We start from the raw sequence: 18,399 nt of genomic DNA on the forward strand, positions 1-18,399 counted from the left end.
GTTTTCCCTTGTCCTTAATTATCTCTCTTTGTTGATTCCCCCTCTCTAGTTCTACAATAGCCTTTTTGAAATGTAGTGATGAGTATTGCACATGATATTCCAGATGAAACTTCACCACTGGTTTATGACAAATCATTATATTTTTTGTATTATTCAATTCATCATTACATCTTGTTTGCTTTTTTGTAAGCCTGAGAGATTAGAGGGACATTGATCCCAAATGTCATGCCTGAGTACCACATATAAAGACAAGTGACAACACAGAAAGGAAGACTTTTATGACAGACAGTGGGATCTCAAAAACTAGGAATGAAGAGTAATTTAACAGCAAATCTTTGCTCTTGTAATTTCCGGATGTTCAAGGCAGTAGACAACCAGCACAAAGTGAAATACACATTTGTCATATCAAAGGGCATCAGGACCATTCATTAATAATAATCGGACATCTATATTTTTAGTATAGATGTATCAGCTTATATCTCAATGTTTCAATAAACTATTTAGGAAAAAAATGAAAAACAAACACCTCCTCCCTCCCCAAATTAGACGCTTCCAGCAGAAAGCAAATATAAAAAAACTAGGATGAGATCCACACCTGTGCAACCTCTTTATGCCAGGTATAAGGGCTGGAGCCATGTGAAAGGACTGTAAAAGCTCTCCAGTTGGGTGGAGTATCCTTCAGCACAGACTCTGGCCTCTGTGGGTATGTCTACACTGCAATTAAAAACCTGAGGCTGGTGTGTGCCTGCTGACTCGGACTCGCAAGGCTCAGGCTAAGGGGCTGTTTAATCACAGTGTAGACATTTGGTCTTAGTCTGGAACCTGGGCTCTAGTACCCTGAGAGGTGGGGGGCTCCCAGAGTTCAGCCGCAGCCTTAGCCCAAACATCTACCTGAGTTGCTTAGCTTGAGTCCGCTGTCATAGGCCAGCTGTCAGTTTTAATTGCAGTGTAGACATACCCTGTAAGGCTGTAAGACTACCGTCTAAGGACCCATCACAATCGGTGATCGGGGATAACTAGTGAAAAACAGGGGTTGGAGTGAAGGACAGAGGTTCAAAACAAGGATACTGGATGGGGACACCGAGCAGAGAACCCCGGACAGCACCCACTGCTCTTCAAAGCTGTCAAGGGAGCCAGCAGATGCTGCCCAGTGGAACTCTGCCCGGATGAGTGAAACTAGGGAGGAACGGAAATAGGCCTCACAGTTGCAGAGCACCCCCTCGTCCAACATCCTTCTCCTGGTATTATAGATGGAAACTTTGGCCACGGCCAGGAGGAGGATGACGAGGAGGTCTTGTGACTTCATGGGACCATGGATAGGATGTGCAAAGAGGAACAAGTGTGGGGTAAAGTGCAGCCAGAACCTCAACAAGATGTTCCGGAGGAGCCAGAAGAGGGGCTGCAACCTGGTGCATTCAAGATAGGCATGCGCAAGGTTCTCCCTCACGCCGCAAAAGGGGAAGGCCTCGGATATAGGGGTGAACAGCGCCAGGTGAATGCCCGTGCTCATGGCTCCATGAAGGAGCCGCCAACCAATGTCCCCAGTGGGCCGTGGGACCAACGTGGAATAAAGGCTGGCCCACCGGGGCTCCTCAACCTCTTTAGATGGATGATAGTCCCGCCATTTGGTGTCGGGGCAGGACGCGAGGGTGAGGAAGTGTAGCATGTGGAGCATGAGCATGTACAGATGGTTTCTGGGCATGGTTGGAAACTGGACCAGCTGCAGGGTATGCAGCTGACTCGGAGTGTGAGAGAAGGGAGGCCGGGGGGGCTCACAGAAGAGGGGCCCCAAGAAAAAAGGCTGGAGGACCAGGGGAGAGGGGGAGCGCCCTCTCGTAGGGCTTGCCACAGGAAAACGAGAGAATTGGGTGAGAAGGCAGCCTTCACCTCCTGGAGTATGCCCCTAGGGGTCAGAAGGGTGGAAAGCCCCATGCTTGGCCTGAAGACGCAGGGCATCACCCAGTTCCCACTGTCGGAGTCCAGAAGGTCTCCAACTCTGGTGGTTGCTGCCAGGACCAACCTCCGACACACTGAGGAGACTCCGCCACCTGCGCACGTAGATCGAGGTTGTGTAGCAGGGGCTCCACAAGGAGGTCCACTCCCTCTTTGGCCATAAAGGACCTAGTCACTGAAAAAAGCTTCCAGGTCTGGAGGAGGTCCCGGCAGCTTGGAGAGGTCTCGTGGAAGACCTCTCAGATGGAGAAAAAAGAGCCCTTGGAGGGGGCGGAGGAAGGCATGCGCCAACGTGCTCCACGCTGGACTACTTGCGCCATAAAAGAACCTCTGCAGGGGCTGGAGGCAGAAGACATGGACGTGGCTGTGCAAGCAAACCAGGCCCTATCCTTCCTCCTCCAGGGGAAGACTCAGGACCTCTGCAGAGACCCAATGCAGCCCCAGCCAGAAGAACTCCAGAGCCATCCTCTGGAGCCTGGCCAGGATCCTCAGGGCCGGGCTCAGGGTGTTGAGCCAGTGTCAGAGCATGGACAGGACTAGTTGGTTCAGCACCACCGCCTTCCCTCGCAGGGAGAGACACCGGAACAGTCCTGTCCATCTCCGCAGCCGCTCACCCACCCTGGCCTCCAAATCCTGCCAGTTCTCCAGCAGAGAAAGATGCATGGTAGATAGATAAATGCCAAAATAGAGCAGCGGACCCGCGCTCCACCAGATGGCTTGAAGCACAGGTGGGAGGGAGCTCGCCTGCCACCTGTCCCCGACCACCAGGCCAGAGCTCTTGACCCAGTTGACCCGGGCAGAGGAGGCTGCTGAGTAAACAGCCTGGCAGGCCGCCACCCGCACCAGGTCATCCGGGTCCCGGACCATGAGGAGCACGTCGTCTGTGTACGCTGACAGGACCAGCCACAGCTCCTGCTCCCGAAGCACCAACCCCGTCAACCTCTGGCAGAGGAGACAGAGGAAGGGCTCGATCGCCAGAGCATACATCTGGCCTGAGAGGGGGCACCCCTGCTGTACTCCTTGCCTGAAGCTGACCTGCTCGGTCAGGATCCAGTTGAGCCTACCAGACACTCCGCATCAGCATACAGCACCTGGAGAAAGCCCACAAACTGGGGCCCAAAGCCAAATGCTCACAGGGTGCCCAGGAGATACCCATGGTCCACCCTGTCAAACGCCTTCTCCTGGTCCAGGGACAGGAGGGTGAGCGACAGACCATCCCTATGCCCTAGCTCCAAGAGGTCCCGGACCAAATACAAGTTATCAAATATGGTCCAGCCCGGAACAGTGTAGGTCTGGTCTGGATGGAATACGTCCGCCAGCATGGACCCCAGCCGTAGCAAGATGGCCTTTGCTACAACCTTGTATTCCGTGCTGAGAAGCTAGTTCCGTAGGTCGCGGAGGTCCCCCCTCTTCAAAGCAATAAGGTGAGCACAGCTCGCCTGCATGAAAGAGGGAGGACCCCGCTTTGCAAGGACTCGGCCCAGACGATGACAAGGTCTGGGCCGAGGACATCCCAGAACACGCGGTAGAACTCCACGGTCAGCCCGTCCATGCCCAGAAATTTATTGGTGGGCATGCAGCAGAGGGTTTCCGAGAGCTTGGCCAGAGAGAGAGGCAGCTCCAGCTGGTCTCTGTCATCTGCGCTGACTGTCGGGAGTTCGGTCCAGAGTACCCTGTGGGCTTCAGCGTCAGTCTGATCTGGGGAGAAAAGGCCCTGGCCCTTCCACACATCTCCTCCGGATCCATGAAGGGGGTACCGTCATACGCCAGGAGGCAGATGACGTGCTTTTTGGCCCCCCTCCTTTTCTCCAGGGCATAGAAGAAGCAGGAGCCACGATCCATCTCCTGAAGGAGACTGAAGGAGAACAAAAGCGCCCCGAGCTCAATGGTCTTCCAGGGCCCGGAGCTCCTCCTGCTTCTCCCAATACGCTGCACGGAGGGGTGGATCCTCGGGGCCAGAGGCCAGACGCCTCTCTAGCTCCAAGACCTCCTGCTCCAACTGCCCTATCACCGCATCCCTCCGCTGGGTGGCGCCCCAGGTGTAGTCGCGGAAGAAGAGCCGTGCGCGCACCTTCCCCACATCCCACCACCGCCTTGCCGAGGGAAAGGCATGCTGCTGCCCCCGCCAGAACTCCCAGAAGGATGCCACGAAGCCCACGTCCTCCAGAAAGCTGTTGTTAAAATGCCAATAGGCCGGCCCCGGCTGCTTCGAACTGAGAGAGGCCGTCATGGTCACCAAGTGGTGATCCGAGAATGGGGCCGGCCAGATGCCGGAGGCGTGGGCTTGTGCCAGATGGAAATGTGAAAAATAAATGCGGTCCAACTGGGAGTGGCGTGACCGATCCTCCTCCACCTGGACATAGGTAAAGGTAACATCATCGTCCGGGAGGTGTTCGCACCAGATGTCCACCAGGGAGTGATGATCCATGATCTCCCTGAGGACGCCCGCGGCTGCCTGGGATGTCTCGACTCCTGAGCGGTCCCGGTCCTCGAGGATGGTGTTGAAGACCCCGCCCAGGACCAGGCACTCGTGAGGATCCAGGGTGCCGAGGAAGGCCGACGCCTGCTGATAGAAATGCACTCATTCCGGGCTCGTGTTCGGGGTGTAAACGTTGACCAGGTTTAATCTCAGCCCCTCTACGCAGGCCCGGACGTGCAACAGGCGACCCGGCACGACCTCGGCTACCCCCAGCACCTCGGGCTGTAGCTTGGGGGAAAACAGGGTGGCCACCCCAGCTGAACGTCGTCCCCCCACTCCAGTAAAACTCGTCCCCCCACTCCAGCCGCCAGCTAGCCTTGACGGCTGGAGCCGTGTGGGTCTCCTGCAAGACGATCACAGAGTACCCTCCCTCCCAAAGGAAGGAGAGCACCTGGCTCCTGCGGAGACCCACGCTACAGCCCCTGGTGTTCAACGTAGCAAAGATGGTATCCTTCATAGGGAGGGCTGGGGTGAATCCTCATGGGTAGGGGAATCGACGGCCTCCAGCGGGCCCTGCAACAACCCATGTTCGGCCCACGATTTACGGGCGCTGTGCTTTCCCCAGACAAGCACCCAGCCCTCCAAAGTGGAGGTGGAGGGCCGGTCAGCAGGGGCAGGGCCAGGGGGCAAGGGCGATCATTTTGGGGCTCGGGGAGTCAAGGGCGGTACAATGAGAGGAAGGGAAACCTCCCCCGGGGTAGGCCCTCTCCCTCAGCCGGCAGAGGTCTTGCCGCCCTCTCCTCCATGGGAGGGGGAACAGCGGCAGTGGCAGCCGGGCTGCCAGAGTCACCGGCGGTGGCAGGGCCAGCGCCCTCCTGGGTCTCGGGGGTCCTGGACACTCCTCTGGGCTGGGCCAGGGGGCAGTCCCTCCGGCCGTGCCCCGTCGCCCGGCAGAGAAAGCACCGGGCCTCCCCTGTCGAATAGTGAACCCGGTAATGGGCCTCCTGATAGGGAACCAAGAAGGACCCCTTGAGCACCACCCCGCCACGTGTCGCCGGCAGCACTTGAATCTGAACCTGCTGGCGGAAGGACAGAACATGGCGGAGGGTGGGGTCCTTGCAGCCCAGCGGGAGAAGGCTGATGATTGAGATGGGTTTCCCCAGGGTGGAGAGGGCAGGCAACAGGGCAATGTTGGGCAGGAAGGGCGGGACAGAGGTCAATACCACCCGTACGCCCAAGTCCTCCAGTGGTTCTAGGACAACGAACATGCCCCTCACTGCCATGCCCTTCTCTACTGACTCCTGAGCGGCGGCCTCCGGCGCTAGGAAAAACACAACTTTACTATACATCTTGGAGGCCACCACAACAGCCGTGGCCCCTACCACCCTCACCAATGCCCGCACGTACAGTTCAATGTGGGGCGAGGCGGGCACCAGGAGGCAGCGGATGCCATGCCTCCTGGTCAGCGAGGGGAAGGGGCCCCGGCCTCCAGGAATGGTACCAGAGGCAGCAGTCGAGGCAGATAATGCGGCGGCACGTGGGGGAGGAGGGGGCGGCAGCCATCTGGGCGTATGCTCTGGGAGCATGCTCTGGGAGCTAGGGACGGAGCACCCCCAGAGCTGGTGGAGGGAATGGCTGGGGAGGAAGGGGCCACAGCAGATGTCGGGGCTGCGGCACGGAGGGCAGCCCCGCCAACGGGAGGTTTTGTTTTTTGGGCAGTGCCTTTGCCCTTTTTATTCCCCTGGCCCTTTTTGCCAGTGGAAGAGGTGGCCATGGCAGCGGCGGAGTCTGGGCTAGTAGTGGCTGAGAGGGCATCTGCTGGGGCAGGCAGCGGCAGTGGCAAGGGAGGGACCATGGGGTAAGCAGGTGCAGAGGCAGGAGCAGGGTCCTCCTCCATGATGAGGAGAGGCATAAGGAGGTCCTAATATGGGGGTGGGAGAGCGATGGGCAGCCACTCCTCCCCACTAAGCAATGCGCAGGGGAGGAGGGTCCAGTGGGAGGGACGGGGAATGTGGGGGGGAAGGGGCTAACCACTTCTCCCTGTTAAGCTGTAGGCAGGGAAGGAGGGAGCGACCACTCCTCCCCGCTAGGCTGCGGGCAGGGGAGGAGGGTGCCAGCAGGGGTGGAAAAGGAACACAGTTATGGGGCAGTGATACCAGCTCCTCCAGCTGCACTGGGAGAGGAAAGGATTCCAGTACCCCAGAGGGCTGTGAGTAGTGGGTGGGCGGAAACTGAAAAGGACACAAACGCTTATGGGGGGAAAAGGAAAAGCTAGGCAAGTTACAGATGGGCGCTACAACTAAAAGGGCGGGGCAAACAACCAAACTAAAATACAAAGTTTGGTGCGGGGTAGGTAGCAAACACGGAAGGGCCGGGGCGGGAGAGGCAAAACTAACAATCAGCCACGTCGAGGGGCGAAGAGCAGGTCTGGTTGGTATGTGGGGTGGTGGAGGGGGCAGCGATGATGGTGGTGGTAGGAGGGGGACCAAATGGACAAGGGGGAGGTCTCACAGCTCTCCCCTGTGCTTCCCACAGCAGCAATAAAGGTCACCACCATCCCAGGAGCAGAGATGTCAAAAGTCACTCAGTTTATAAACAAACCCCCTCCACAATGTCCCTCTACAGGAGTCCTCCTCAACAGCAGCAGCAGTCCCAACACAGCAGCAATTAGGCAGCCAGGCAAGAGGGATCCAAAGATGGTGGTGGTGATGGGGTCCTGGCTTCTTACTCCAGAGGCTGGGGGGGAAGGCTGACAAGCCCCCCTCAGCAACAGCAGTAGTAGTCCAGAGAGGGAGACTCCAGCCAGCAGAAGCAGCAGCCCAGGGAAGGAGAGGGTTCTAGCCAGCAGCAGCCCAGGAAGGGAGAGAGCTCTAGCCAGCAGGGTAGCCCAAGTAGGCCGATCTCTTCCTCCTGTAACGGGGTGATTTCCCACTTCTGCCCTGTGGGGCTTAAAAGCTAGCCCTGAGAGAGAACCAGGGCTGAAGGCAAGAAAAGCTAGGCTGATTGGGGAAATGGCCGCTGCTGGGCCACGCCCCAATCAGGCCACAGCTGAGCCTATAAAGGGACTGCTAGGTTGAAGCTTAGCTAGTTGCTCTCTGTGTTCAGAGAGGGAAGGGCCTGGCTGAAGGGACTTGTGGGAGTACTGAGATTGGGGCAGGGTTGAGGGGGAGTTCCAGCCTGGAAATCCCAGATTAGGGTCTATTAGATACTGGGGTTGCAGGGGGGGCAGCCCATGGGTAGACAGAGGCAGCAGGTCCAAACCCTCTTGCCTGTGATGAGTGGCTGATATGCTGTAGTCTGCCCTGGGGAGTGGGGCTAAGCAATGACTGGCAGTAGCCAAGGCTGAGGTGAGGTGGGGGTAGTGGGTGGGGGTTCCCTGGGGAGGGGAGACACTCAGGGATTGTTGGAGTTTACTGCTGGGGGCAGCACCCTATTGGGAGGAGGCTCCTGGTCCTGGGAGGGACTGGGCCCGGTGGTAAGGCAGATCACCAGATGGTAGAGGGCCCTCCAGAGGCTGACAAGCTAATTCCCAAGGACAGCCAGCAGGAGGCGCTGCTGGGTGAGTCCGGCTCTATTACAGGGACATGTTGGGGGGCTGGGCTGGGATAGTAAGGGTATGCAGAGCGTGGCTGAAGCATTGTGAAGCTTCCAAGCAGCACTGTGGCCCACACTACAGCCCAGGGAGGCTGCCATAATGTAGTCAGGCTCCCAGAGCTGCATCACAGAATCTCATCCTGAATAGGTACATTTTTCAAAAGCACCTGAGTCCCATGTTTAAAAGACTTAGGCTCCCTTAGGCACTTCTGAAAATTTTACCCTGTGTCTCAAATATTAAGATTCTCCAAGACACTAAAATCTTCATCAGTTACCGGAACACAAAACGGAGAACCCCCCTACAAAAACCAAAACCAAAAATCCCTTCATACCACCCCCATGTGCAAAACAGTACAAAACCAGGTAAAGCAATCACAGTCCAAAATATGATATTTAGTTCTACTTGATCATAGCATTAATGAGCTGAAAAAAAGTGTAAAAGTTGTGCAGCTAGTTACTTAGAACTTTAAAGATCTTTCTTCTCTCCTCTCCAGCATTATAGGATATAGGTGACCTTGGGAATATTTCTTTTTGGATGTAACAATTCTATTTCAAAGAGCCTTTAAGAATTTTTATTTGCCATCTGTTTGTTTTTATACTTCTGGATGGAGATGCTAAAGCAGATCATGATGAACGTTTATGCAAACCAGATAATAAACACAGTAAAAAGGGGAATTAATTTTTTTTACCATGAGGATTTACTTGGAACTAGGAGTTATATGACAGGTGTCAGAGACAATGCACCAGATTTTTTAGCTGGTATAAATTGGCATAGCTCCACTGAATTCAAGGGAGTAATACTAAGTTATACCAGCTGAGTTGTGAATATAGAGGTTCCAGTTGTGTGTCTTGTAGCTTGAGGAAGTGACGTGGATAGGACAGATCTGAGCGCTCAGAATGTGGGACTGTTCTGAGAACACAGTATTGTCAGAGAATCCAGAAGACTGCCTGTCAAGTATATTTTGTTGCTTCTAGAATTTATTTCTGTTCAAACTTTGCAAAAAGTAGTTGAACATCATGAATTTTCGTGGGACTAGAGTGAACTGGAGATTGCTGCATAACTTTAGGGTGAAGCTGGCCACTTTTTAGAAAACAGAGGCAGAGAGGAAGAAGATCAAAGCTCAGGTGAATGTTCTCCACTTTCATTCCCCATGAGATGCAGAATTTATTCATAGTACAGTGTACCTGACAGCAATATGACTATTGGCTAAAGCTGTCTGTAACCAATAAGTTCAATAAAAGCATTTGAATTGCCCACATGTAGTGTTTGTAATGTTACTGTAAGGTAGGCATGGGATGCCATATCCAAAAATGAAAGTGACAGCAACAACAGTCATACTGCTGATTGATGTCATAGAATATCAGGGTTGGAAGGGACCTCAGGAGGTCATCTAGTCCAACCCCCTGCTCAAAGCAGGACCAATCCCCAACTAAATCATCCCAGCCAGGGCTTTGTCAAGCCTGACCTTAAAAATATCTGAGGAAGGAGATTCTACCACCTCCCTAGGTAACGCATTTCAGTGTTTTACCACCCTCCTAGTGAAAAAGTTTTTCCTAATATCCAACCTAAACCTCCCCCACTGCAACTTGAGACCATTACTCCTTGTTCTGTCATCAGCTATCACTGAGAACAGTCTAGATCCATCCTCTTTGGAACCCCCTTTCAGGTAGTTGAAAGCAGCTATCAAATCCCCCCTCATTCTTCTCTTCCGTAGACTAAACAATCCCAGTTCCCTCAGCCTCTCCTCATAAGTCATGTGTTCCAGTCCCCTAATAATTTTTGTTGCCCTCCGCTGGACTCTCTCCAATTTTTCCACATCCTTCTTGTAGTGTGGGGCCCAAAACTGGACACAGTACTCCAGATGAGGCCTAACCAATGTCGAATAGAGGGGGAACAATCACATCCCTCGATCTGCTGGCAATGGCCCTACGTATACATCCCAATATGCCATTGGCCTTTTTGGCAACAAGGGCACACTGTTGACTCATATCCAGCTTCTTGTCCGCTGTAACCCCTCGGTCCTTTTCTGCAGAACTGCTGCCGAGCCATTCAGTCCCTAGTCTGTAGCAGTGCATGGGATTCTTCCGTCCTAAGTGCAGGACTCTGCACTTATCCTTGTTGATTTCTTTTAGCCCAATCCTCTAATTTGTCTAGGTCCCTCTGTATCCTATCCCTACCCTCCAGCGTATCTACCTCTCCTCCCAGTTTAGTGTCATCTGCAAACTTGCTGAGGGTGCAATCCACGCCATCCTCCAGATCATTTATGAAGATATTGAACAAAACCGGACCCAGGACCGACCCTTGGGGCACTCCACTTGATACTGGCTGCCAACTAGACATGGAGCCATTGATCACTACCCGTTGAGCCCGACAATCTAGCCAACTTTCTATCCACCTTATAGTCCATTCATCCAGCACATACTTCTTTAACTTGCTGGCAAGAATACTGTGGGAGACCGTGTCAAAAGCTTTGCTCGAGTCAAGGAACAACACGTCCACCGCTTTCCCCTCATCCACAGAGCCAGTTATCTCATCATAGAAGGCAATTAGATTAGTCAGGCATGACTTGCCTTTGGTGAATCCATGCTGACTGTTCCTGATCACTTTCCTCTCCTCTAAGTGCTTCAGAATTGATTCCTTGAGGACCTGCTCCATGATTTTTCCAGGGACTGAGGTGAGGCTGACTGGCCTGTAGTTTCCCGGATCCTCCTTCTTCCCTTTTTTAAAGATGGGCACTACATTAGCCTTTTTCCAGTCCTCCGGGACCTCACCCGATCGCCATGAGTTTTCAAAGATAATGGCCAATGGCTCTGCAAACACATCCGCCAACTCCTTTAGCACTCTTGGATGCAACACATCTGGCCCCATGGACTTGTGCTCGTCCAGCTTTTCTAAATAGTCCCGAACCACTTCTTTCTCCACAGAGGGCTGGTCACCTCCTCCTCATGCTGTGCTGCCTAGTGCAGTAGTCTGGGAGCTGACCTTGTTCGCGAAGACAGAGTGAAAAAAGCATTGAGTACATTAGCTTTTTCCACATCTTCTGTCACTAGGTTGCCTCCCTCATTCAGTAAGGGGCGCACCCCACTTTTCTTGACTTTCTTCTTGTTGCTAACATATCTGAAGAATCCTTTCTTGTTACTCTTAACATCTCTTGCTAGCTCCAACTCCAGGTGTGATTTGGCCTTCCTGATTTCACTCCTGCATTCCCGAGCAATATTTTTATACTCTTCCCTGGTCATTTGTCCAATCTTCCATTTCTTGTAAGCTTCTTTTTTGTGTTCAAGATCAGCAAGGATTTCACTATTAAGCCAAGCTGGTCACCTGCCATATTTACTGTTCTTTCTACACATCGGGATGGTTTTTCCCTGTAACCTCAATAAGGATTCTTTAAAATACAGCCAGCTCTCCTTGACTCCTTTCCCCCTCATGTTATTCTCCCAGAGGATCCTGCCCATCAGTTCCCTGAGGGAGTCAAAGTCTGCTTTTCTGAAGTCCAGGGTCCATATTCTGCTGCTTTCCTTTCTTCCCTGTGTCAGGATCCTGAACTCAACCATCTCATGGTCACTGCCTCCCAGGTTCCCATCCACTTTAGCTTCCCCTACTAATTCTTCCCGGTTTGTGAGCAGCAGGTCAAGAAGAGCTCTGCCCCTAGTTGGTTCCTCCAGCACTTGCACCAGGAAATTGTCCCCTACCCTTTCCAAAAATTTCCTGGATTGTCTGTGCACCGCTGTATTACTCTCCCAGCAGCTATCAGGGTGATTGAAGTCTCCCATGAAAACCAGGGCCTGCGATCTAGTAACTTCCGTTAGTTGCCAGAAGAAAGCCTCGTCCACCTCATCCCCCTGGTCCGGTGGTCTATAGCAGACTCCCACCACGACATCACTCTTGTTGCTCACACTTCTAAACTTAATCCAGAGACACTCAGGTTTTTCTGCAGTTTCATACTGGAGCTCCGAGCAGTCGTACTGCTCCCTTACATACAGTGCAACTCCCCCACCTTTTCTGCCCTGCCTGTCCTTCCTGATCAGTTTATATCCATCCATGACAGTACTCCAGTCATGTGAGTTATCCCACCAAGCCTCTGTTATTCCAATCACATCATAATTCCTTGACTGTGCCAGGACTTCCAGTTCTCCCTGCTTGTTTCCCAGGCTTCTTGCATTTGTGTATAGGCACTTGAGATAACTCGCTGATCGTCCCTCTTTCTCAGTATGAGGCAGGAGCCCTGCCCTCTCACACACTCCTGCTCATGCTTCCTCCTGGTATCCCACTTCCCCACTTACCTCAGGGCTTTGGTCTCCTTCCCCCGGTGAACCTAGTTTAAAGCCCTCCTCACAAGGTTAGCCAGCCTGCTTGCGAAGATGCTCTTCCCTCTCTTCGTTAAGTGGAGCCCGTCTCTGCCTAGCACTCGTCCTTCTTGGAACACCATCCCATGGTCAAAGAATCCAAAGCCTTTTCTCCGACACCACCTGCATAGCCATTTGTTGACTTCCATGATTCGACGGTCTCTACCCAGGCCTTTTCCTTCCACAGGGAGGATGGACGAGACGACCACTTGCACTTCAAACTCCTTTATCCTTCTTCCCAGAACCACGTAGTCCGCAGTGATCTGCTCAGGGTCATTCTTGGCAGTATCATTGGTGCACACGTGGAGAAGCAGGAAGGGATAGCGATCCGAGGGCTTGATGAGTCTCGGCAGTCTCTCCATCACATCGTGAATCCTAGCTCCTGGCAAGCAGCAGACGTCTCGGTTTTCCCAGTCAGGGCGGCAGATAGATGACTCAGTCCCCCTGAGGAGAGAGTCCCCGACCACCACCACTCGCCTCCTTCTCTTGGGATTGTCAAGACTCAAGCTCCCTGTTCAAGGGAGGAAGAATGGTCAGAGAAAGAACAGAATGTACCTTTTGGCTTTTTCCTCTTTGAAGTGTCCCAGGTTCCCAGCTCCTCCCAGAAGCTTTTCATTTTTATTTTTAAATGTAGAATGATAAGCAGAGAACTGGCTGATTTGGGTGGAAACAACTGCTAGGTCTGTGGGACCACTGATTGGGCTTCTGTGTAGGTGAATGTCCTTTCTCTCCCTACTCACCAGCCAGCACAGCTGAATTACTGTAAGGTGAGAAGTAAGCATTATAGCCCTGTATTATATTAGTTAAAAATCTCTTTTATTAAATTGTTTACTTTGGGTAACATTCCATGTACCAGAATTCCTCCAGTAATAAAAGGGATTCTGAACCATATTTTAAAGTGCTTTGGGATGAAAGATGATAACCAGTTAGTATTATTATATTTAATTACATAATCACATACTGCTTTTTCCACAGACCCCTGCCTCATTCATGAACAAGTTAGAGGTGCAAGGAGGCTGAATTAAGGTTGGACAGGCAACCACAAAGCTGACAATTCCTAACTCTTGAATGCTTGATTCTGCAACTGAAATAAATTTCTTTAAATGTAGTTTTAATATGAAAGTATTAATAGACTTCATCATGACTGTGAGGATAAACTGAAGGAAGAGTTGAGGATTTCATTATGGGAAACCTCATAGGGAAGTGAAATAATACTTGTGACTTTATTTTTTTTACTTTCCCAAGTTGTGCTTTGTTATGTGATATATTTATACCTGTACCACTCACGTAAATGTTATGTTTTTAAAGTTTAGAATGATCAGGGAGAATATTAAAGCACAGCCGATAACATTTTCAAAAAGGCCAAAGTGGAATGAAGTCCCATTGCCCTTCAGTGATATTCGGGCTCCAAGTGTCTAAGTCACTTTTGAAAATTTTACCCACTATCTTTCTAAACATTCATTTACCTATACATTAAATAGGATGACTAATGAGAAAGGTCCTTTATCCCAGACTTTTTTCCTTTGTGACTAGTTTGCTGTCCAATTCATCTTCCTTACAGATCTTTTGTTAAAATTGATTTATTATGGCTTGGATCAGGATATAAGCCAATGAGGTTTTAACTTTAGCAGTCACCAAAGTAATAACTTTCCATAATGACTATAATGAGCAGCACTGATGTTTGGAACATGTAATATATTATGTGAGCTTTGTTTTTCGTTTGGTGATATGGATGCAAAATGAACAAAACAAACAAAGTTTCCCTAACCTTCCCTGTTGAATTTTACATCAAGAATGAGTAGGGAGGAGAAAGTGGGCATGAGGGAAAACAGAATTATATTATTACTTCACTGGAAACGAGAGGTAGCCATTTGTGACTTCTGCTGACACAAGATGCACGAGAGAGCTTTATTTCAGGGAAGAGCTGTTTTCTCCATTTACATTATCTGTGGCTTCACTAATCAGTACACAAGCAAGATTCTCATTTTGGAGTTTTTTAAATAAACCTATTAGTAAACAGGTGAATTTCTACTCCTCCCCTCCCCCTCAAAAAGACAAAAGAAATAATTACCTGGGCCATTGTCTCCCCTCAGAGGTGTACATTAAACTTCCATGGGACTAAATTCCTTGTAGCACCAGTGACTTTAATAAGGTTGTGTGGGGTCTGAGTCATGGCAGATTTTGTGTCCTCATTTCTAGCATTTCAAGTAGTCAAATTTGTCCTCAAGGAAAGGATCCCTTTTCTGAAGAAATTGCTAATCTAGAAAGACTATCAAATTTATATCTTCCTCAGCTCAGACACCAGTTCCAACCATTCTTACTATAATTCTTTGCACAGTTCTAGTCGTTGCTCCCTACTAAGAATATTGACAATCTAAAGAAAATTAAGAGAAATAGCAAGTAGACCACTGAAGGCCTGGGCGACCTGACATATGCAAAGAGACTTGAAGGAGCTCAATTTATACTATCTGGAAAACAAGAGATTAGGGAGAACATAACACTGTATAAATATCTTTAGGCAAGGAAGGAATAGGATTATTCACATTATCTGAAGATGGTAAACCAAGAACTAATAGCCTCCAGCTAAAAATTGAAACATTCAGGTTAGTCTTTAGGAAAATATTCTGAGCAGTGTGAATGATTAGGCATTGAAATTGGTTACCGCTGGAGAACAATGTGGTGTATTGGAAATTATGTATTTCTGAGTTCTAATCTTACTTCTTGTACTGATTTCATAGTGTGTGCTTGGGCAAGTCACTTAAACTCTCCCTCGATTTGCCTGTCAGTGAAATTGTATAAAACTACTTGCACCTTAGGGGGCTGTTGTGGGAATTAATCAATGAATGTCTTCAGAGTACTTTGAAGATGGAAAATGAATATAAATGCTCACTATTAATATTAAAGGCAATAGTTAAGGCAAAGATTTCTGAGATAAAACACGATTGGGAATGACATAGGGAAAATGTCCTGTACTGTTCATATTGTTGGTCTGTATTCTGTGGCAGAAGAGGCATGAACTTAAAGGACACAAGGACTTTCTCAGGATAATTACAGGTCATTAGACCTAGTTAGTGTTTGAATTTTCACTGAATCTTTTAAAACCCTACCATTCTGAAGCCCTTAGGGAAGCTTCTAAAAAGATGGTTCAGGGAAGCTCTCCTATCCCCCTTTCCTAGGGGATATTGTGGACCTGGCTTTCCAGATTCCTACTACCTTTGAAGGCTGGGCAAATGCATTCCTTGCCTACAGTAACTGAACTGCATCAGGGAAAGGTAAGTGGGGAAAAATATAATGGAACACTAAAGATTTGTTAACTATTTCTGAAACATGAGGGTAGTACCAACTCTTATATTACCCAACATTGCATCTTAACTTGATCAGGAGATGGTTATTTCTAAGGGGTGTAAAGGTTAGTTCACCTTCCATGTACGCTGTCCTTAACCTCGATGCTGCGATTACCAGTAGCCATTTTATTGTCATCCATGATGCTGTCTTTGTGATATAGACACTATACTGAGTCATGATAAGACCACCATTTCATTACTAGAGCTAGCCAGAGCAGGACAATTCTATTTTGTGACAACTTTCAAGATTTTGAAATTTGTTTTTTCTTCTACATTGGAAAAAAACCCAAACTTTTTGAATGTTTTAGGAGAATGAAATTGTGTATAAGGGTATATCTATGCAGCAAAAGAAGACCCAATGCAGAGTGTCTCAGAGCCTGGCTCAACTGACTCAGGTTCCTGGGGCTAAAAATAGCAGTGTAGACATTTGAGCTTGGGCTGCAGCCTGGCCTCTGAAATCTGGTGCAGTGGAAGGGTCTCGGAGCCTGGGCTCCAGCCTGATCCCAAAAGTCTACACAGCTATTTTTAGCTCCATAGCATGAGCCCTGCGAGTCCAGGTTAGTTGACCAGGCTCTGAGACTTCCTGCTGCATTTTTTTTTCTGCATAGGTTCACCCTAAGGGTATGTTTACACAGCAAAAAGAAACCTGAGGCAGTGAGTTTTAGAGTCTGGGTCCACAGACTTGAATTTGTGGGGCTCTGGCTAAAAATAGCAATATAGACGCTCAGACTTGCATCAGGCTCTGAAGCCCAGGGATGAGGGTTGGCTTCAGAGCCTGAGTTCCACCCTGAACCCTGATATTTACATAGTTATTTTTAGCTCTGTAGCTCAAGCATGAGTCTGTAGACCTGGGCTATGAGATTCATTGCTATGGGTTTCTGCTTGCCATGTAGACATATCCTAGCTATCCATTTTCAGATCAGTTTTAGGTCTCTCATTCTCTCATCAGAGGTGACAGAGTTCATCTTGGACCTCAGAAATTTTCCTGTCAAAAACATAGTCAACATTAATACGAAAGAAAAATACACTTAGCTGAAAACATTCATTTCACATAGGCCTCCTAGATTGGAACTAGCAATCAAGGGGTTGGAAAAAGCCATAACGTCTAAATCATCCAGTCTTCCAATGTGTGATAGGATATGATTCAAATGTGGGAGGACATGATTCATTGTACAGTAGTGTCAATTTACGAAATGTTTAGTTACACTATTTACTTATAAATCTTCCTTTAAAGAAGGCCTTTTGAGATGCAGCATCTTATTTTCATTTCAGTCCTAGGGGACAACAAGAAATGTATGCATAATAACTATCCGTTACATCTAGCTAATTAATTCACATTGCTTGTAAATAAAAATTGTGTGTCAAATGTGAAAACATTCGGTAGATTAACAATTTGTAAAAGCATGGACAGGCCCAATACAAAATAATATAATTCAGTTTTAAAAGCCGTAATTTCAGGAGATGCTCTTTAATTCTACTTCTCTTGGACAAGGGAGGAAATAGCAACCTGCCTGCCTGGGATAATTGGGTAATATAATATATTACTAGATTACAAAAAGATACTGAAGAAATAACCCATTTCTCTAGATGAATCTGCATTGTTTAGTGTCCTCTGTCTTCCTGAATTCAGATTAGATGTTCATCACCAGCCTAATTCTTTTTTATGTGCATGTTTTTTTTTTAAAGCACAGTTTGCTGTAAACAGTTTAAATAATGGTAGTTTTGTAAAGTTTTGAATAGTTTTTCAAATGCCTTGAATTTTAACTTTGTGCCTCAGATTTTATTGCAGCATGTGCAGATTGTATCAAGATGTAATCTCAGCTACTATCAACTTGATGAAATATTTTTGGTATGGAAGTAAGGGATAAAGTTTAATGCCACATTTCTGCTCCCCAGATCTTGGTGCCATCCCCCTAAATTGTCAGTTTGTAATAGTTACCTGTCAAGGTTCCTTCCCCACTCTGAACTCTAGGGTACAGATGTAGGGACCTGCATGAAAGACCCCCTAAGCTTATTCTTACTAGTTTAGGTTAAAACTTCCCCAAGGTACAAACTTTTTTACCTTTTGTTCTTGAACCTTATGCTGCCACCACCAAAATGTCTAACAAAAATAACAGGGGAAGTGCCCACTTAGAAACATCTTCCCCCACAAAATATCCCCCCAAGCACTACACCCCCTTTCCTGGGGAAGGCTTGATAAAAATCCTCACCAATTTGCATAGGTGAACACAGACCCAAACCCTTGGATCTTAAGAACAATGAAAAATTGATCAGGTTCTTAAAAGAAGAATTTTAATTAAAGAAAAGGTAAAAGAATCACCTCTGTAAAATCAGGAAGGGAAATACCTTACAGAGTAGTCAGATTCAAAACATAGAGAATCCCTCTAGGCAAAACCTGAAGTTACAAAAAGACACAAAACCAGGAATATACATTCCATTCAGCACAGCTTATTTTATCAGCCATTTAAACAAAACCGAATCTAACGCATATCTAACTAGATTGCTTACTAACTCTTTACAGGAGTTCTGACCTGCATTCCTGCTCTGGTCCCAGCAAAAGCATCACACAGACAGAGAGGACCCTTTGTTTCCACTCCCTCCATCTTTGAATGTATCTTGTCTCCTCATTCGTCATTTTGGTCAGGTGCCAGCGAGGTTATCTTAGCTTCTTAACCCTTTACAGGTGAAAGGGTTTTTCCTCTGGCCAGGAGGGATTTAAAGGTGGTTAGCCTTCCCTTTATA

The sequence above is a fragment of the Lepidochelys kempii genome, chromosome 4, assembly GCF_965140285.1.
Source record: "Lepidochelys kempii isolate rLepKem1 chromosome 4, rLepKem1.hap1, whole genome shotgun sequence".
In the NCBI taxonomy this organism is placed as follows: domain Eukaryota; kingdom Metazoa; phylum Chordata; order Testudines; family Cheloniidae; genus Lepidochelys; species Lepidochelys kempii.